This window comes from Ammodytes marinus, assembly GCF_949987685.1.
Source record: "Ammodytes marinus genome assembly, chromosome: 21".
NCBI classification, from domain to species: domain Eukaryota; kingdom Metazoa; phylum Chordata; class Actinopteri; order Uranoscopiformes; family Ammodytidae; genus Ammodytes; species Ammodytes marinus.
Genome location: NC_137225.1, coordinates 10,542,998 through 10,556,069, shown reverse-complemented (window position 1 = coordinate 10,556,069; position 13,072 = coordinate 10,542,998). Strand labels below are relative to the sequence as shown.

The 13,072-nt window shown below is 44.4% G+C and overlaps 1 protein-coding gene across 1 annotated transcript in view; it reads left to right on the top strand.

Annotated features, from left to right (window-relative positions):
* The first annotated feature begins 1,404 nt into the window (after positions 1–1,404).
* The window catches only part of zfhx4 (zinc finger homeobox 4), an 84,788-nt gene continuing 73,120 nt past the window's right edge, over positions 1,405–13,072 (top strand). The window contains exon 1 of the mRNA XM_080050291.1: positions 1,405–1,533. The gene's annotated coding sequence lies outside the window, so the exon portion shown is untranslated. The remainder of the gene's footprint in view (positions 1,534–13,072) is intronic.

Genomic DNA, 13,072 nt, shown 5'->3' with positions numbered 1-13,072 from the left:
ATAGAGAGAGAGAGAGAGCGAGGGGATTTCTGTGTGTGACCCTGTATTGGATTTTTTTTTTTTTTTTGCAGTTTGGCTCTATTGAACCCACACGGGGCCTCAGCGGTCCCGAAAGGGCAGTGATGACTTTCCAACATGTGGTGGATTACTGTGATGAATCGTGGCTTTGATTGTTTGAAGCTTGAATGTTTAAATGGGAAATGTTTTGCAATAGATCAGATACAAAAACACGAGCGTTATTACAAGACAATATATAATATAAAGCTCCAAACTGTGGAGTGCAAATTACTCACATGTGTGTGAACGCGTTTTGTGCGTTTTTGCCTATAAATTCTACACTATATGTCCAGGCCCGTATTGATGTGCGGCATAGGACGGTTGTGTGGTTTTGATGCTCCTCACCGGGGTGTTTCTTTTCCTGTCTTTTAAAATACACATTTGTGATAAAAAATTAAAATAAAACCTTATTGACCAAAATGTCAGGTTTAATTATTCATTTTTCCATAAATAAGTACAAACCTCAAAGAAAGCCACGAGTGTTTTTATATTGTGACACGTCTCGGAATCCAAAGACAGTTCATCCTGCGCGTCTTACAACACATGTAATTCACCTGTAGTGCAATCGTGATCAACAAATCAAGCTGATGTAATAGCCTACACAACTGAGCATCAGAACCTCAAAGTAAACTTAGATTTGTTCAATGAAAATAAAAAATAAAAAATCGTGTTGGAGCATTCTGCACGTCAGTATGATATCAACGTATTAATATATTTTTTATTCATAGAAAGGTGACTTCTAAGTACTTGTAAGTATAAGTCCAGCCCGTTTTGTGTGCAGGAAGCAGTTGTCCATTGTTCTACATTTGATTTGGCCGAAGAGAGAAACCATACAAAAGGATTTTTTTTTTTCTGCGCGCATGAACCTATGCGGCCGCCAGGGCTCCGTGTGCGCGTCATTTGCAATGTGGAGACTGTTGATCAACTCACTAATTACACTTCTCTCCTCTCTCTCCCTCCCACTCCGTCTCTCTTTTGCTCCCTCCCTCCCTCCCTCTCTCTCTCCCACTCTCTCTCTTCCTCTCTCTCTCTCATTCGCCCTCTCTCTCTCTCTGTCTCTCTACCCATTCCCAGAGTGCATATCGGGAAATAGACACACAAAGACATGCGCACTCAACTTAATCAGCCATTTTTTTAAACAGGGCTAAAACGATAATAATTAGCAGAATAAAGACATATCGGATTTTCATTTCCTTTCCTCCGTTTCCCGCACCCCGTCCACAAGAGAAACTGCGAGGCAGCCCGTCGACACGTCGTTTCACCGCCACCGGAACCAAAATAAGGGATAGAGCTCTCTGAACGCTTGACATTTGTGGTTTTACCCCCTTTTCCCAATATAAAGTTGGAGGATTATTGTAATTTTCCCTCTTTTTCCACGTTTTGATTGTCCACTTACGCAAGCCGCTGGATGTGACTGTTTTATACACACGAGAGCAAAGAGAGCAGCGGAGGTGACGGCTTTGGAGGGGGAAGAAAGTAAGTTTTTTTTCTCCTTTCCACCTCTCCCTTTAACTTTTATTGAGTAGTTTGGGGTGTGTGTTAAATTTAGGGGGTCGGGTATCGATTATCTATCTCGCTGGTGGATCTTTGACATCGGGACTGTTTGGATAACAGGTGCTGGGTTGTTTTTTGTCCAGAATAAAGGCGGATATCGTGATGTTTGGCTACAATAAAAACCAGCGACTGACAGGCTCGGAGGCGTTCTTACGCATGTGTCCGTGGTATTACAGTAGGATACAACGTCCAGACGTTTCCTTTCGCAAAGTTTAACACGATTGTTCCCGAGAATGTATGGTGGACAGACACACTGAATAGAATAGTAAGGTAGAACGAGACGAGCTTTTCTCTGTGGCTGTGCGGTGCGGATGTGGTGTTTTTTCTAGAGTCCGATCCCTCGGACATGTCCGCTTTGAGCATGTTTCGAGACGAGGGTCCGGCTTTATTTCCCCTCAAACACTACCTCAATCTTTTCATCTCTCCACAACAACACTGTCTTTCATTTGAAAAGATCATTTGGACGCACGGAAGCGCTCGAAGACAGTTTTAACACATCGGCTTTCGTGCACCTTCCAGGCATTCAAAGCCGAAGTGACACGATCAGTCTCCCGACACGATCCCCTTTGCGTGTGTGCAGCAGCAGCCTGCTATAAGAGTTTCGCTATGAAATTATCCATGGAAACCTTTATTGTAATGATGATTACAAAAGAAATGTGCAATTGCCGAACACAGTCCAACACGCCTTTCTTTACCTGCCGCTGCACTTTCAAAGTCTGACTTTAGCGAGGCGTGGGTGGCTGCGTCGCCCAGGAGGGAGAGCGATCGTTGGGCTACTGATAGCACGGCGAGTCCCTTCAGAGCCAGCTCCCCAACTCCCCGGTCTCCTGATTTTTTTCTTAAGCAGTGGCATTCGAATAGACCAGAATGTATCCACAATCTCATAATATATTGTTAAATATTGATAGAAACATATTTAAAATACCGCCTTCCATCCGTGGTCTATAAGTTGCATTTCAACCCTTCGGTCTCCATCCGCGTCGGTGTGTTTATAATTTCCTTATACAAATGGTCCCTTTCTTAATTTGCCCTGAGATGCGGGTTGCGACATCTTCTTTAATGTGGTTGTGTATTTATTTAGAGAAGACAGGGTTCAGAAGTAGGCTAGGGGTTCTCAGGTATTTTGATGCCGATATGGCTGTGTGTGTGTGTGTGTGTGTGTGTTGTTGTAAAGGTAGGTGGATAGACTTGGCTCGGATTGGGACGCGACAGTGACAGGGGGGACATCGATCGCAGTGGAGAAAAAAAAAAAAAACATCAGGGCCAAGGGGCCAGTCAGTCTCCAACCCCGGGTATTTCGGTGTAGTGAGTGTGTGTGTGTATGTGTGGAGATAGGCTACTCTATACGCTCCAGCGGTGTAGTTTATGGTAGGCAACATTTTCACAGGACTGTCTGTAGCCTATTTACACACGGCTTTTCAGCCTGTTTTTCTATAGCCTATATGGATTTCATAGGGTGTTTATCCCCCGAAAATAGAGGCTTTTTAGAGCGTCTATTACAATTGTGTTACACTTCAAAAATGTGTGTTGGATTATTGGATGCGTAGAGGTTTTTGTACACAGAGCGTAAGCCTACTTTTGAATCAAAATACGTGATTTTTATTGTAGAATCTGAAACGGCAAACAAAAAACCGTCATCACTGCTTTAATAACCAGAATTAATCAATTGTATTGTTATTATTTAATCAAAATTATTATTATTATTATAATATGTGAAAACGTTGCTTGATATGTACATTTTAAAACTAAATTCAATAAAATTCCTTCCTGTTTTCCATCAATTAAATGTTAACTAAAATCAGATCAATTTTATAGATTGATAAACTATTAAGAATGATGTGTTATTTTTTCGGACAGTGTGTCTCTCCTCTAATAGTCAGACCATTTCATTGCATCTGCTTAAATTCCTAAATCTTTTAACAGAAATACAGCCTAGGCCTCATGACAACAAATTCAAAAACAGTGAAATTATAAGAGGAGATGATTCCTTCTAATTGCAGTGAATTTCATCAGTTAATGATGGTATTGTCTCACTCTATAATAACAGAATCTTTGGGTAATATTTCCTCTCTTGCAAATGAGGGGATATTTTGAGGGTTTATGTTTGCAGAAGCCCAGTGCTGACTTGTTTTTGTTTTTCTGTGCGGGGAGTCTTAGCACTATCAAAGGCTGGAAGTGTTATATCTCTGCATGAGTTAAGCAGCTTGTAACGTTCATTTTTACCATTATAGCTGTAGAGGGTCTGGGATACAAAAATAAATAAATATAAATATATATATAGTGTGAGAGATGGGCAGACAGCCCTGGGAGGACAATAGCTGTTGGCTTGGAAATGCTTCTTGATTATTAAAAGCTAATGCATTTTCAGCATTGCAGCCTTCATTAAGGGTGCGGATGGAGGGGTGGTGGGGGTGAGAGGGATGAGAGGGTACTGTGGGAGGAGGAGAAGATGGGAGAGGTAGAGAGAGAGGGAGAGAGAGAGAGGGGGAGACAGGGGCTGAGTCTGTCCTATAACTCCTGGGCCCAAGACACATGCAGCTAGAAGATTGGCTCGGGCCTCTCCTAGGGGTCGACAATGTGTCATTTCCACCCTGCTAGATTGCCCTCTGCCTATCTGATATTAATGTGCAAATCAATATTTCAGGGATTAAATTTCCCTTCTTCATTTTTTATGGTTTCTACCTCAATAAGTCTCCCGTCTAATAGAGGAGGCTGGATGATTTAGAAGCCTTTGCTGCAGAAAGAGAGCGGTAGAGAGAGAGAGAGGGAGAAAGAGAAAGAAATAGAGAGGAGCTTTGCAACAAGGCTATCGCTGCATTTTAATGTTCTTCGTCGTGGATGTATCCCCCCCCCCCGCTCCATAGGCCCTTTAGTAAGGAGGGCTCTATTGCTGCTTTGCACTGTAAAGACAGCCAATTTGACTAAAAAGGCAGAAAGAGAAAATATGAGTCCGGTTGAATACTTAAGACGCTGTGGTAATCCGAGTAGCAGGTATTAGCGAATGGGAGCCCCCCCCCTCTCTCTCAAAGACACACACACACACACACACACACACACACACACACACACACACACACACACACACACACACACACACACACACACACACACACACACAGAGAGGGCTACATCCCAACCTGCATTACCAGCCGTCATGCTTGAGCGAACAGTATAGCTTACTACACGGCACGCTGGACTGCTATAACAATATATTTTCTCTCTCTCTCTCTGTCTCTCTCCCTCCTCCCTTTCTCCTCCACTTTTTCTCCTTTTATTTTTTGCATAGGAGCCCGGCAATCGACATGCACCCAGTGAGATTTACTCTCCGGCGTAATAACATCTGGCGTATGTGTATGATAGAAATGAATCACTCTGACACAGTGACCTGTGTACGATTATTGGGGAAGGGAGGAGCATATTACCATAGTCATAATGCTGCATCTCATTGAGAGTCGGACTAAATGAGCTTGGACCCTTTGACTCCCCATAGACATTCATTAGGGGGACAGTGCATACACACACACACACACACACACACACACACACACACACACACACACACACACACACACACACACACACACACACACACACACACACACACGAGGCGTCTGCTGTCCACCCAATAGGTGTGTGTCTGTGCATGTGTGTGTTTATTTAATCCTCCTTCCTGTACCATCTGGTGCGTGTGTACGTGCATGTCCAGCAGCAGCCCAGTGTGAATACCCCCCCACCCACCCCATACCCCATCGTTCAGCCTTTGCAGCAGAGCAGAGTGGACTGTTTTAACATACCCTTGATAGGGAGAGTGTCAGCGAGTGAAAACACGAAAAGAGAGGGCGAAAGAGACGGAGGAAGAGGCACAAAAGAGCTCTAATTGTAGCACGACCGCTTGGCTTCCTCCCTGATTCACGGCCATTACGATGTGAAAAGCACAACCGCCTGTCCTCCATTATCAAAACGGCAGGCCTACACACACTCTCACATCCATACACGGCATACTCACTTGGGGGGAAATCATGTAGATTTTTTTGCTGTTGTGTGTCTCTTATCTGTGGCTCAAATAACTGACTATCATTATGGTAACCCTCAGCTTTGAGGAGATATCGTATCCAGCAGAAAACAGGAGTTGTTGTGGGCTTGTAACATTTACAAAGTAAGAATAGAAAACTATTCCAGCCCCGAAACCATGTACAGCACACTAAACCAGTGTTTTGCACCAGTCGTATTTCACCCTAATGTGCAAAGTTGTCTTTTTCCCAGAGTCTGTCTTTCACACTTCTTTTCCTATAAGGTTTCTTTCACGGGTGGTGTTTTATGCAACATGTATTATGCAACTCTTCAAAGCATGTAGTTTCTGATGCAAAGAGCTATCCGACTGCTGAATATTTTAGACGGATCAAGGTGTGATGTTGCCTGGGTTATGTAGGTGCGTGTCTGAGGGGGTGACAGGCTGCATATAGTGGTATAGAGTCGGGGTCTCCCGGGCTTGGCGAAAGGCCTGCAGGGGGAGAAGCTAAGAAGTCCGCAGCAGCTCAGCATTATGTCTCAAAGAGAGAGAGAGGGGGGGCTCCCTTTGTCAGCCCTGGGGCACCACCGCTAACACACACACACACACACACACACACACACACACACACACTTTCTCTCCATCACACACACACACTGAGCGAGAGGCGGAGGAGGGTTAAAGACTTGGAACGAGATCAAGCCCCTCCGTAGCTCCCGGGGAGGGTGCTTGTGAATATGCGAGTTTTAGTGTAATTAGCACTTAATTATATTAACATATGCAAATTGTCAGGCGGAGAGCTTGTACCGCCGGTGGGTATCGGGCTGAGATACAAGTGACTCTATTGTACCACCAGGGCAGCTAAAAAAGAAAAAGAATAATGGGTGTGTGTAAGGCAAGCAGCCAGAAGCCAGCCCAGCCATAGCCCAGCCATAGCCAGCCCCCCATGCTAGCACATAACCAGCTAGCTCATTTTAAGTCTCTCCGGCTGGCCGCTTTGCCAAATTTCATTAGTCGCCATGACGACCTGGCTAATTGTGCTGACTAATGTCCCCTGATCTGTCGTCCGTCGGGATGGGGTGTGCATCCTCCCCCCCCCAAAAAAAAACATGAGGGCTGGAGAGAGAGGCCCGACTGTCCAGATTAAAGGAGCGCACAATGACTCCTATTTACACATGTTCCGCTTGTACGAGCATTTGCATATTCAAAAACGCTCTCGCCATCCTTCCTTGTCTGCTCAGTGTGTGCCTGTGTGTTTGCATGTGCACTCGTGCATTGGCAAGGTTGCGCGCATGTGGCGGCAATGTGTCGGAGGGGACGACAACAAGTTCAGTTGTGTGTCGCGTGTGTGTGTGTCACATGTGTAACACACTGCCTGTCAGTGAAACGAGACTGGGACTGTGAGACTGGTATGTCGTCCTGTGTATCGACATAGCTGAGTTTGTTTTTGATTATTGTACAAGTCTGACATTCTGGCAATAAAAAAGCTCGGGCCCAAATAACAGGCACAAGGAGTTTTTTTTCCCTTCTATTTTTGCCTTTGAAACTTTCATCCCTTCTTTTCATTCCATCCAAATATCTAATTACAACACATCTTTATAGCCACCCCCTACTGAGCGGCAGGACTTTCTCTTTTGGAGGAGGGGGGAGGGTGGACAAACATTTAATTTGCTTTCCTTCCCCACTAGCCAAAAGGTGGATACTAGAGATTGGGCCCGAGTTGGTGTGCTACTAGTACTTGCATGCTAATCCTGTTTTTTGACAGGAACGTAAACTGATATAATTGCTTTTCAGAGGCAGGAACGGCGGTTTATACAAGTGTGAAAGCACGGGAAAGGGGATTAGCATTATTTTGCATAATGCTGGGCAGGCGCTGAATGGGGCATTGAACGCTTGACTGGGTGACAGAGATGAAAGAGAGATGAAATGCTCTACCCCTCTTCTCTCTCTCTCTCTCTCCCTCCCTCCAGTCCCTCTGGTCTCTGGCCGTGTGTTGCCGGTAGAGAATTGTGTTTGCTGGAGAGAGAGAGAGAGAGAGAGAGAGAGAACCCCCGGAAACACCATGCAGGCTGGTGTTTTTGGCCCCGTTTGTTTTGGGATGCCATGCCAGCAGACGCTAGCTGTCATGTGTGGCAATATGTATGATAATAGAGTGACTGTGGAGACTTGGTAAACTCCGGGCCTTCTCTAAGCCTCCATGTATATACTAAACTGCATCAACTAAAGCACTGGAGTGTGCAATTATGTAGTGGATGGAGGTGGCTCAGGTAGCATTTACAAGGGGGGCGGAGGGGGGGGGGGAAGGAAGGGAGCGGCTTTTGGTGGATCAAATCGAACTACACTCTTCTTAGGTTTTTTTTCCTTTATTGAGATGTTTGCTGAGGATTTGGTTGGGATATTGTCGGGGGGTAGAGGGAGAACTGCGGAACATCGAGGCAGGTGTGTTTTTATGTGAATGCCTGTGTGTGTGTGTCTAAGCTCTAGTGGTAGCTGAAGGAGGGAGGGAGGGAGGGGGGGGGCACGAGGGGTAGTAGTAGTGGTGACGCAGCTCAAAAATGTACCCACCGTGACTTCCACATGACCCGGCCACGACTTTTTGCCAGTAATTTATGATCAACCGTCATCGTTTGCTATTGCATCTGGCGTATGGAAATGATCCCTGGGTAGAGGGAGGGTGGGGAGGGGAAGGGAAGGGAAGGGAGGGCGCCAGGTTGGGGTATAGCAGTGAACACGAAACGCCACAAAGGCCGGTGTTGGCCTGTTTTTTTTTGGTTGTTGTCTGTCATTGGACAGGATCCTCTTTCTTTGACCTTTTGCACGCCTTTCCCCTTCGCCCCCTTTCATATGCTAATGTCTCCACCAACCCCGGACCAGAGGAGGAAACGTGCTGGAGCTGAGTGGCAGAGGACAAAGACTCCCCTCTCTCTCTCTCTCTCTCTCTCTCTCTCTCTCTCTCTCTCTCTCTCTCTCTCTCTGCCTCCTTTTCCATGCCATATTCTCCTCTTTTCTTGCCTCTTCCCCTTCTCCTCGACTTGACAGACTTTTGGGGAAGGCATGAAAGGAAGTGAGTGCTTAGCGGATAGAGGGAAAAAGGTTGGGGATAGTGTGTTGTGTATGCCCGTGACCCTGCGCCACCTGTGACGATCAAGTGTGCTGCTGGGGCAATCCTTGGTTGGGTGTGTGTGTGTGTGTGTGTGTGTGTGTGTGTGTGTGTGTGTGTGTGTGTGTGTGTGTGTGTGTGTGTGTGTGTGTGTGTGTGTGTGTGTGTGTGTGTGTGTGTGTGTGTGTGTGTGTGTGTGTGTGTGTGTGTGTGTGTGTGTGTGTGTGTGTGTGTGTGTGTGTGTAGTCTTACAGCTCAGGCCAAATGGTGATTTGATGCCTTTTCTCAGTGAAGCTATAGTCCAGTTGTCATAATCTATCTTATTTATACAGGTAAATCCCATTGAGACCGAATACTTTTTTACAAGGGAGACCTGTTTCCCTTTCCCACGTTACCATTCACACACACATTCATACACCAATAGCAGGCTAACTATCGACATTCACTCAAGGCAAAATTACGGTCATACGGAGGGGTCTGTGTGTTTCTCCCTATATTTCTTTCACCTCTTCCAAACTCTATCTTCTTACAACCAGCAAAGTACTGTCTCTGGCGGGGTAAAAGGATACTAATATAGTTACTACAAACCCCCCCCGCCCCCCTCCCCCTAACATAATACTCCAGTGCACCAGTGTTGAGCATGACGTGGTTCTAGCCAGGGCTCTTTTCAGGGCTCTGTTATGGGAAGGGGGCATGTTATCTGTAGGAAATGTAATTTTTGTCCTCATTGAAATCGTTCATTATTGAGCGCGGTTATCTAAATGTTTTTGTTGCTGTTGGTCCCGCGCCAGTCGGGATTGCGTTACCCTCTCTCTCTCTCTCTCTCTCTCTCTCTCTCTCTCTCTCTCTCTCTCTCTCTCTCTCTCTCTCTCTCTCTCTCTCTCTCTCTCATATGTCTCTGTCTGTCTCTCTCGCTCTCATCTCGCCCAGGCCTTCATCGGTCTCTTAAGGGGGGGAAAAAATAGAAAAAAGGGGGATTTTTCTTCTCCTCCTGCCTCTGTGCTCCGTCCCGTTCTCAGGCTCTCCTGCCTATTTTGCATCAGCCATCATCATCTCATACAGGATATTAGCCATGGAAAAACACGGGCCCCGGCGTATTTCATTTAGAATAATATGTTTATTCTTTTCATTTCAAAGTGGAAGAGAAGGGAAGAGGGGAGGGGGGGGGATTTGGTTAGGGGTGGGGTAAGAACAATCGGGCCGTGTGTGTTTGGAGGACTCGCTCTGTGTTTGATCTGGGCGTCCTGTGGGCCCCGGGGGTGGCTAAGATTCTCGGATTTAGGTGAAATAAAATGGGCTGTTGGGGAGAAAAAAATGAGGCCTCTCTCTCTCACTATTGTCTCACTGATTTGCTCTCTCTCTCTCTCTCCCTCTCTCTCGGTCAGTGTCTCTCTCTGACTCATGTTCTCTTGTTGTTTTTTTCTGTCTCGTCTTTCATTTGCATTTTTCTGTGGCATGGCAGTCAGTCAGGGAGGGGCAAGGACAGTGATTGGGCAATGTTGGACGCTATAGTGATAAACTCCCCTCCTTATACTGGCATTTTCTAAACTATTATTTTCTACCCATATTATACAACTATACTGGTTTTTATTTTTGTACATGGAGTTGAAGCCTCAGTTACCTTTTTTCATACTGTGACATTGGCCTGTCCTCTGCACTCCTTGATGCAGTCATAGTGAAGGACACTTGCTCAACCCCTTCAAGCCCAATGCGAGTGCCTCACAGTCCTCATCTTACATATTCAACAAAGCGTTCAGCAAGGCATGCAGGGCTTTTTTTTGTTTTAGAAAAGGGTTTGCCCCTCTTGTACTCACCAACAAAATAATTCACAGTACAAAAGGTTATATGCCACATTTTATTGATTGCTCTCAGAAGTATTTTCGTGGCTATAAAAAGCTGGTGAGGTCAAATCAAAAGCAGAATTATTTTGTTTTTCTTCCCTGAACTAGCCTACGTACCTCATCCAAAGAGAAGTTAGAAAGACAAGCTCTGATTTAAGGGGGGGGGGGGGGGGAGAAAACAAGTTGATGAATGACTAAGACTCTCCAGGTTTTGAGAAAAGATACACCACAATAGCACAAGACGTCTTGTGACAAATGATACATTCTCTTCCTTGTTTGGCCAAAGACAAAGGCGGGGGGATTGAAAGGGCAGAGAGCCCAGTCACAGGAGCATATGCATTGAAATAACTTAGGGAATAATGGAGAAATAAGTTAGAGTGATACTGTGTATATATGTGGAAATAATAACTGTAACAAAAATCTTTACAGATATAAGAGAAAAGTCATAGTGTTTTTTTGTATAAGGACATCTGTGTCAAATCAGTCTTACTTTCTCTCCCATTCATATATATATCATCTTCACATGCCTGTGTACGCATGTAGTTCTCATACGCGACATGATTGGCATGTGGTATTCCTGGTAGCAATAGCATGTGGATATCAAGGCCATTGGCAGGGGCTCGTCAGGGAATAGAAGTGGCTAATTAATTATGCATGACTGGTGGGGCTTAAACAAACAGTGTAATGAGAGATGAGACGAATTTACCAAAGAATTAAGGTCCCAGTTGCACGGAGACCTCCCCAATGATTCTATATTATTATTATTATTATTATTATTATTATTATTATTATTATTATTATTATTATTATTATTATTATTATTATTATTAAAAAAGTCACCACGTTTGGACTCATAACAGCATGAAGTCATTTATAAAATACCTACCTGGTCAGACACAATTTTTTTTATTTCTCCAGCCCATATTTTAACTACAGGGGCTAAATGGACAGTATTAGAAGAAAAAACACACAAAAAAACAAACAAAGAATATTTCCTTTTCCATTGTAGGTCTGAGTCAGATCTAGTACAGGCAAGCAAACATGAGTCTCTCTACAACTCCCCTGAGGAGACTGCAGCCAACACACCATCCCTCTCAAACCATTCTTCCCTTCTTTTCTTTTGTAAATCTGGCCTGGCACCAGCCCCATGGAATAAAATCTTTAATTATTTGCTTTTAAAAAATAAGACTGTCTCCCTCCCTTTTTTTTCCCTGTGACAGTAAAGAAGAAGAGCAGAGCAGGGTGCAGGAATGTTCTTGTATATGAAATTGTAGGTATTAACAGGGTCGGTTTTGTCAGCGGTTTTCACTGATGTATCAGCTCCCTGCCCCTAGACTAAATAAAGAGGGGAGTTTTACCGTGTTTTTTTGGTCCCCGGGCTTAGATGAGCAGATATAGGACGGGCCTTTTTGGAACGGGGAATTGTTAAAAAAGCAAAGTATGGCTGAAGACTGCACCTCTACCTCAACACAATACCTAAACAAGTGTCAAGATGTGGTGATGGATGGTCCCGGGTTCTCTTTAGCCCCTCCTTACAGCTTTTTTTTTGTAAAATGGTAAATGTACCGACAGAAATTCCATATAAAAGACATAGAGAAAAAGCTAGTCATTTTCAGGATAAATGTTATGTGTAATTTACAAAATAATATAATGCCTGTTTGAATGTGGCGGCTTTGCTTTTGCCGTAAACGTAATCTGTGTGTGTTAAAGAGAGAGCAAAAAAAAGAGAGAGAGAGAGAGAGAGAGAGAGATATTGCTGACTGTGGTCTTCAGCTGCCTTGTCATTGACCTCCACGCTCCCCTGGTTGTCACATTATACCAATGCAACACACACATACAGAGAGAAAAGAGAGCCAGAAGAAAGAGACCTTGATTTCTTTTCATGTTGATAATGTAACAGTGAGTAGTACACACACACACACACAGTGAGAAGTTTTAATTTTTTTATCATTTAATTGTTTTTAATTTTTTACATGTGAGATTTCAATACGTTAATGTGTCACTTATATCTAATGGCAGCTATTTCCTACCACGAACAAACAGTGAGGTAATGGGTCCATTTCATCTCGGTTCCCTCTCAGCGGGCCGGCCCCTGGATTTTGCGTGACATGGTGTTTATTTGATAAAGGGAATATTGTGGTGCTAATCTAAAACCATGCTAATTACATCTGACAGTTGTTTGTTTGCAGTGAAATCCAATTAAATTGTACACTTTTCAACTCCATTGCTCATACCCCCCCCCCCCCCCCGCATCCTCCTACCCCTCCCACCGTTCCCTTTCTTCCCCTCCCACGGTAACCAGAAAAAGAGCCTATGATGGCACAAATAACAACTGTGCTTTTCCTTGCGGTTTTCTGTGAGAAGAGGGCAAACTCGCAACAGCTGTCAGAAAAAAGGGGGTTTGTTTTAAAAAAAAAAAAAAGGCAAACGGCTTTGGTCTAAAGTTCATTTGGAGACCTCTCTAATTAAATAGAGAGCCAAAAAGCTTAAGTTAATTAGTAATTCCCCGGG